This window comes from Eucyclogobius newberryi, unplaced genomic scaffold (genome assembly GCF_026437365.1).
Source record: "Eucyclogobius newberryi isolate DKJ021-1_F unplaced genomic scaffold, fEucNew1.0.hap1 SCAF_540, whole genome shotgun sequence".
Taxonomy (NCBI): domain Eukaryota; kingdom Metazoa; phylum Chordata; class Actinopteri; order Gobiiformes; family Gobiidae; genus Eucyclogobius; species Eucyclogobius newberryi.
In genome coordinates this window covers 25,001-32,500 of record NW_027316213.1, presented here as the reverse complement: position 1 = coordinate 32,500, position 7,500 = coordinate 25,001, and positions in this window count along the sequence as shown.

The window sequence follows — 7,500 nt, the reverse complement described above, 5'->3', positions numbered from 1 at the left end:
GCTCCAGGGGGTGCTCGGCGGAGGCCATGCCCAGCCAGAGTGTCCCTTCCCCGGGGTGAGTCTGGAGGAGTGGGGGGTGGCTCTGGAGGTGCTCCGGGGGCTCCAGGGGGTGCTTGGTGGAGACCATGCCCAGCCAGAGTGTCCCTTCCCCGGGGTGAGTCTGGGGAGAGTGGGGGGTGGCTCTGGGGGTGCTCCGGGGGCTCCAGGGGGTGCTTGGTGGAGACCATGCCCAGCCAGAGTGGCCCTTCCCCGGGGTGAGTCTGGGGAGAGTGGGGGGTGGCTCTGGAGGGCCTCCGGGGGTTCCAGGGGTTCCAGGGGTTCCAGGGGGTGCTCGGTGGAGGCCATGCCCAGCCAGAGTGGCCCTTCCCCGGGCAGAGTCTGGGGAGAGTGGGGGGTGGCTCTGGAGGTGCTCCGGGGGCTCCAGGGGCTGCTTGGTGGAGACCATGCCCAGCCAGAGTGGCCCTTCCCCCGGGTGAGTCTGGGGACAGTGGGGGGTGGCCCTGGAGGGCCTCCGGGGGTTCCAGGGGGTGCTCGGCGGAGGCCATGCCCGGCCAGAGTGTCCCTTCCCCGGGCAGAGTCTGGGGAGAGTGGGGGGTGGCTCTGGAGGTGCTCCGGGGGCTCCAGGGGTTCCAGGGGGTGGTCGGCGGAGGCCATGCCCAGCCAGAGTGTCCCTTCCCCGGGGTGAGTCTGGAGGAGAGTGGGGGGTGGCTCTGGGGGTGCTCCGGGGGCTCCAGGGGGTGCTCGGCGGAGGCCATGCCCAGCCAGAGTGTCCCTTCCCCGGGGTGAGTCTGGAGGAGTGGGGGGTGGCCCTGGAGGTGCTCCGGGGGCTCCAGGGGCTCCAGGGGGTGCTCGGTGGGGGCCATGCCCAGCCAGAGTGTCCCTTCCCCGGGGTGAGTCTGGAGGAGTGGGGGGTGGCTCTGGAGGTGCTCCGGGGGCTCCAGGGGGTGCTTGGTGGAGACCATGCCCAGCCAGAGTGGCCCTCCCCCGGGGTGAGTCTGGGGAGAGTGGGGGGTGGCTCTGGAGGGCCTCCGGGGGTTCCAGGGGCTCCAGGGGGTGCTTGGTGGAGGCCATGCCCAGCCAGAGTGTCCCTTCCCCGGGGTGAGTCTGGGGTGAGTGGGGGGTGGCTCTGGGGGTGCTCCGGGGGCTCCAGGGGGTGCTCGGCGGAGGCCATGCCCAGCCAGAGTGGCCCTTCCCCGGGGTGAGTCTGGGGAGAGTGGGGGGTGGCTCTGGGGGTGCTCCGGGGGCTCCAGGGGCTCCAGGGGGTGCTCGGTGGGGGCCATGCCCAGCCAGAGTGTCCCTTCCCCGGGGTGAGTCTGGAGGAGTGGGGGGTGGCTCTGGAGGTGCTCCGGGGGCTCCAGGGGGTGCTTGGTGGAGACCATGCCCAGCCAGAGTGGCCCTCCCCCGGGGTGAGTCTGGGGAGAGTGGGGGGTGGCTCTGGAGGGCCTCCGGGGGTTCCAGGGGCTCCAGGGGGTGCTTGGTGGAGGCCATGCCCAGCCAGAGTGTCCCTTCCCCGGGGTGAGTCTGGGGTGAGTGGGGGGTGGCTCTGGGGGTGCTCCGGGGGCTCCAGGGGGTGCTCGGCGGAGGCCATGCCCAGCCAGAGTGGCCCTTCCCCGGGGTGAGTCTGGGGAGAGTGGGGGGTGGCTCTGGGGGTGCTCCGGGGGCTCCAGGGGCTCCAGGGGGTGCTCGGTGGGGGCCATGCCCAGCCAGAGTGTCCCTTCCCCGGGGTGAGTCTGGAGGAGTGGGGGGTGGCTCTGGAGGTGCTCCGGGGGCTCCAGGGGGTGCTTGGTGGAGACCATGCCCAGCCAGAGTGGCCCTCCCCCGGGGTGAGTCTGGGGAGAGTGGGGGGTGGCTCTGGAGGGCCTCCGGGGGTTCCAGGGGCTCCAGGGGGTGCTTGGTGGAGGCCATGCCCAGCCAGAGTGTCCCTTCCCCGGGGTGAGTCTGGGGTGAGTGGGGGGTGGCTCTGGGGGTGCTCCGGGGGCTCCAGGGGGTGCTCGGCGGAGGCCATGCCCAGCCAGAGTGGCCCTTCCCCGGGGTGAGTCTGGGGAGAGTGGGGGGTGGCTCTGGGGGTGCTCCGGGGGCTCCAGGGGGTGCTTGGTGGAGACCATGCCCAGCCAGAGTGGCCCTTCCCCGGGCAGAGTCTGGGGAGAGTGGGGGGTGGCTCTGGAGGTGCTCCGGGGGCTCCAGGGGTTCCAGGGGGTGCTCAGTGGGGGCCATGCCCAGGCAGAGTGTCCCTTCCCCGGGGTGAGTCTGGAGGAGTGGGGGGTGGCTCTGGAGGTGCTCCGGGGGCTCCAGGGGGTGCTTGGTGGAGACCATGCCCAGCCAGAGTGTCCCTTCCCCGGGGTGAGTCTGGGGAGAGTGGGGGGTGGCTCTGGGGGTGCTCCGGGGGCTCCAGGGGGTGCTTGGTGGAGACCATGCCCAGCCAGAGTGGCCCTTCCCCGGGGTGAGTCTGGGGAGAGTGGGGGGTGGCTCTGGAGGGCCTCCGGGGGTTCCAGGGGTTCCAGGGGGTGCTCGGTGGAGGCCATGCCCAGCCAGAGTGGCCCTTCCCCGGGCAGAGTCTGGGGAGAGTGGGGGGTGGCTCTGGAGGTGCTCCGGGGGCTCCAGGGGCTGCTTGGTGGAGACCATGCCCAGCCAGAGTGGCCCTTCCCCCGGGTGAGTCTGGGGACAGTGGGGGGTGGCTCTGGAGGGCCTCCGGGGGCTCCAGTGGCTCCAGGGGGTGCTCAGCGGAGGCCATGCCCAGCCAGAGTGGCCCTTCCCCGGCCTCATATGCGGCAGAGTGCGGGGTGAGCAAAATGGGTTAAAATGGGTTAAAATGTGAAAAAAAAAAAAAAAAAAAAAAAAAAAACACCAAAATGAGCAAAATGAAATAATCCCCTATCATCAGTGCACTGTTTGACCCCTGAAAAGCACTCCCCTGGGGCCTGGAGGTGATCTGACCATCAGAGTATAGCACCCTATGCCCCTGAGGGACTTAGAGTAAAAACCGAAATAGTACACTATTCCCGAAAAGACTCTGTCGTTTTTCGGCAATAGTACACTATACCCATCGACTCTGTCGTTTTTCCGGGCCGTAGTACGAAGTTGTGAGCAAAAGGGGTGAAAATGGGTTAAAATGTGAAAAAACACCAAAATGAGCAAAATGAAATAATCCCCCATCATCAGTGCACTGTTTGACCCCAGAAAAGCACTCCCCTGGGGCCTGGAGGTGATCTGACCATCATAGTATAGCACCCCATGCCCCTGAGGGACTTAGAGTAAAAACCGAAATAGTACACTATTCCCGAAAAGACTCTGTCGTTTTTCGGCAATAGTACACTATACCCATCGACTCTGTCGTTTTTCCGGGCCGTAGTACGAAGTTGTGAGCAAAAGGGGTGAAAATGGGTTAAAATGTGAAAAAACACCAAAATGAGCAAAATGAAATAATCCCCCATCATCAGTGCACTGTTTGACCCCAGAAAAGCACTCCCCTGGGGCCTGGAGGTGATCTGACCATCATAGTATAGTACACTATACCCCTGAGGGACTTAGTGCAAAAACCGAAATAGTACACTATACCCGAAAAGACTCTGTCGTTTTTCGGCAATAGTACACTATACCCATCGACTCTGTCGTTTTTCCGGGCCGTAGTACGAAGTTGTGAGCAAAAGGGGTGAAAATGGGTTAAAATGTGAAAAAACACCAAAATGAGCAAAATGAAACGTACGTAGCAGAGCAGCTCCTTCGCTGCGATCTATTGAAAGTCAGCCCTTGATCCAAGCTTTTGTCGGCCGGCCTCCGGGTCCTTCCCTCTTCTTCCCTTTCGGAGTACACTGGGCACGGATATGGCCCAGGCAAGGAGGCAGGCAGGCAGGCAGGCAGGCAGGCAGGCAGGCAGGCAGGCAGGCAGTGCCAGCCGGGTCCTGGCCAAGCGGGCCTGGAGAGGGCGAGGGCAAGGGCCCCTGGGCTCTGTTTAAACCGCCTCCAAGTGTGGTGCAGGGGGCGGGGGGCAGAGAGCCAGAGCCAGGGCCCTGGGGCCCTGGCTCTTTAATTTAATTTTTTTTTTTTTTCAAGTTCCTTACATAGTACCAAGGGCACGGAGCCCTGTCTCGAAAAAAATAAAAGTGTGGCTGAGAGTACCAAGGGCACGGAGCCCTGGCTCGAAAAATTTCAAAGTGTGGTTAAGAGTACCAAGGGCACGGGCTTCCATGTCAGAGTACCAAGGGCACGGGCTTCCAGGCGGCTGCCCCTAAGGGGTTTAGCCCGCGAGGGGGTGCTTAAGGGTGGGTCCCCGGGTTCGGAGGGAGAGCCTGGTCCCCGGTGGTCATCCCCGGAGTCCCGGAGCCCAGGACCCGGGGAAGAGTGTGCCCGGGTCGGGGCTGAGTCTGGTGGAGTGGGGGGGTGGCTCTGGAGGTGCTCCAGGGGCTCCAGGGGGGGTGCTCAGCGGGGGCCATGCCCGGCCGGAGGTGCCCGGAGCTCTCCAAGGTGGCTCCAGGGGCCCGGAGCTGTCCATGGTGGCTCCAGGGGCCCGGAGCTCTCCGAGGTGGCTCCAGGCGGTGCTCGGCGGAGGCCATGCCCGGCCGGAGTGGCCCTTCCCCGGGCATAGTCTGGGGAGAGTGGGGGGTGGCTCTGGAGGTGCTCCGGGGGCTCCAGGGGGTGCTCAGTGGAGGCCATGCCCAGCCAGAGTGGCCCTTCCCCGGGCAGAGTCTGGAGGAGTGGGGGGTGGCTCTGGAGGTGCTCCGGGGGCTCCAGGGGTTCCAGGGGGTGGTCGGCGGAGGCCATGCCCAGCCAGAGTGGCCCTTCCCCGGGGTGAGTCTGGGGAGAGTGGGGGGTGGCTCTGGAGGGCCTCCGGGGGTTCCAGGGGCTCCAGGGGGTGCTTGGTGGAGGCCATGCCCAGCCAGAGTGGCCCTTCCCCGGGGTGAGTCTGGGGAGAGTGGGGGGTGGCTCTGGGGGTGCTCCGGGGGCTCCAGGGGGTGCTCGGCGGAGGCCATGCCCAGCCAGAGTGTCCCTTCCCCGGGGTGAGTCTGGAGGAGTGGGGGGTGGCCCTGGAGGTGCTCCGGGGGCTCCAGGGGCTCCAGGGGGTGCTCGGCGGAGGCCATGCCCAGCCAGAGTGTCCCTTCCCCGGGGTGAGTCTGGAGGAGTGGGGGGTGGCTCTGGAGGTGCTCCGGGGGCTCCAGGGGGTGCTTGGTGGAGACCATGCCCAGCCAGAGTGTCCCTTCCCCGGGGTGAGTCTGGGGAGAGTGGGGGGTGGCTCTGGGGGTGCTCCGGGGGCTCCAGGGGGTGCTTGGTGGAGACCATGCCCAGCCAGAGTGGCCCTTCCCCGGGGTGAGTCTGGGGAGAGTGGGGGGTGGCTCTGGAGGGCCTCCGGGGGTTCCAGGGGTTCCAGGGGTTCCAGGGGGTGCTCGGTGGAGGCCATGCCCAGCCAGAGTGGCCCTTCCCCGGGCAGAGTCTGGGGAGAGTGGGGGGTGGCTCTGGAGGTGCTCCGGGGGCTCCAGGGGCTGCTTGGTGGAGACCATGCCCAGCCAGAGTGGCCCTTCCCCCGGGTGAGTCTGGGGACAGTGGGGGGTGGCCCTGGAGGGCCTCCGGGGGTTCCAGGGGGTGCTCGGCGGAGGCCATGCCCGGCCAGAGTGTCCCTTCCCCGGGCAGAGTCTGGGGAGAGTGGGGGGTGGCTCTGGAGGTGCTCCGGGGGCTCCAGGGGTTCCAGGGGGTGGTCGGCGGAGGCCATGCCCAGCCAGAGTGTCCCTTCCCCGGGGTGAGTCTGGAGGAGAGTGGGGGGTGGCTCTGGGGGTGCTCCGGGGGCTCCAGGGGGTGCTCGGCGGAGGCCATGCCCAGCCAGAGTGTCCCTTCCCCGGGGTGAGTCTGGAGGAGTGGGGGGTGGCCCTGGAGGTGCTCCGGGGGCTCCAGGGGCTCCAGGGGGTGCTCGGTGGGGGCCATGCCCAGCCAGAGTGTCCCTTCCCCGGGGTGAGTCTGGAGGAGTGGGGGGTGGCTCTGGAGGTGCTCCGGGGGCTCCAGGGGGTGCTTGGTGGAGACCATGCCCAGCCAGAGTGGCCCTCCCCCGGGGTGAGTCTGGGGAGAGTGGGGGGTGGCTCTGGAGGGCCTCCGGGGGTTCCAGGGGCTCCAGGGGGTGCTTGGTGGAGGCCATGCCCAGCCAGAGTGTCCCTTCCCCGGGGTGAGTCTGGGGTGAGTGGGGGGTGGCTCTGGGGGTGCTCCGGGGGCTCCAGGGGGTGCTCGGCGGAGGCCATGCCCAGCCAGAGTGGCCCTTCCCCGGGGTGAGTCTGGGGAGAGTGGGGGGTGGCTCTGGGGGTGCTCCGGGGGCTCCAGGGGCTCCAGGGGGTGCTCGGTGGGGGCCATGCCCAGCCAGAGTGTCCCTTCCCCGGGGTGAGTCTGGAGGAGTGGGGGGTGGCTCTGGAGGTGCTCCGGGGGCTCCAGGGGGTGCTTGGTGGAGACCATGCCCAGCCAGAGTGGCCCTCCCCCGGGGTGAGTCTGGGGAGAGTGGGGGGTGGCTCTGGAGGGCCTCCGGGGGTTCCAGGGGCTCCAGGGGGTGCTTGGTGGAGGCCATGCCCAGCCAGAGTGTCCCTTCCCCGGGGTGAGTCTGGGGTGAGTGGGGGGTGGCTCTGGGGGTGCTCCGGGGGCTCCAGGGGGTGCTCGGCGGAGGCCATGCCCAGCCAGAGTGGCCCTTCCCCGGGGTGAGTCTGGGGAGAGTGGGGGGTGGCTCTGGGGGTGCTCCGGGGGCTCCAGGGGCTCCAGGGGGTGCTCGGTGGGGGCCATGCCCAGCCAGAGTGTCCCTTCCCCGGGGTGAGTCTGGAGGAGTGGGGGGTGGCTCTGGAGGTGCTCCGGGGGCTCCAGGGGGTGCTTGGTGGAGACCATGCCCAGCCAGAGTGGCCCTCCCCCGGGGTGAGTCTGGGGAGAGTGGGGGGTGGCTCTGGAGGGCCTCCGGGGGTTCCAGGGGCTCCAGGGGGTGCTTGGTGGAGGCCATGCCCAGCCAGAGTGTCCCTTCCCCGGGGTGAGTCTGGGGTGAGTGGGGGGTGGCTCTGGGGGTGCTCCGGGGGCTCCAGGGGGTGCTCGGCGGAGGCCATGCCCAGCCAGAGTGGCCCTTCCCCGGGGTGAGTCTGGGGAGAGTGGGGGGTGGCTCTGGGGGTGCTCCGGGGGCTCCAGGGGGTGCTTGGTGGAGACCATGCCCAGCCAGAGTGGCCCTTCCCCGGGCAGAGTCTGGGGAGAGTGGGGGGTGGCTCTGGAGGTGCTCCGGGGGCTCCAGGGGTTCCAGGGGGTGCTCAGTGGGGGCCATGCCCAGGCAGAGTGTCCCTTCCCCGGGGTGAGTCTGGAGGAGTGGGGGGTGGCTCTGGAGGTGCTCCGGGGGCTCCAGGGGGTGCTTGGTGGAGACCATGCCCAGCCAGAGTGTCCCTTCCCCGGGGTGAGTCTGGGGAGAGTGGGGGGTGGCTCTGGGGGTGCTCCGGGGGCTCCAGGGGGTGCTTGGTGGAGACCATGCCCAGCCAGAGTGGCCCTTCCCCGGGGTGAGTCTGGGGA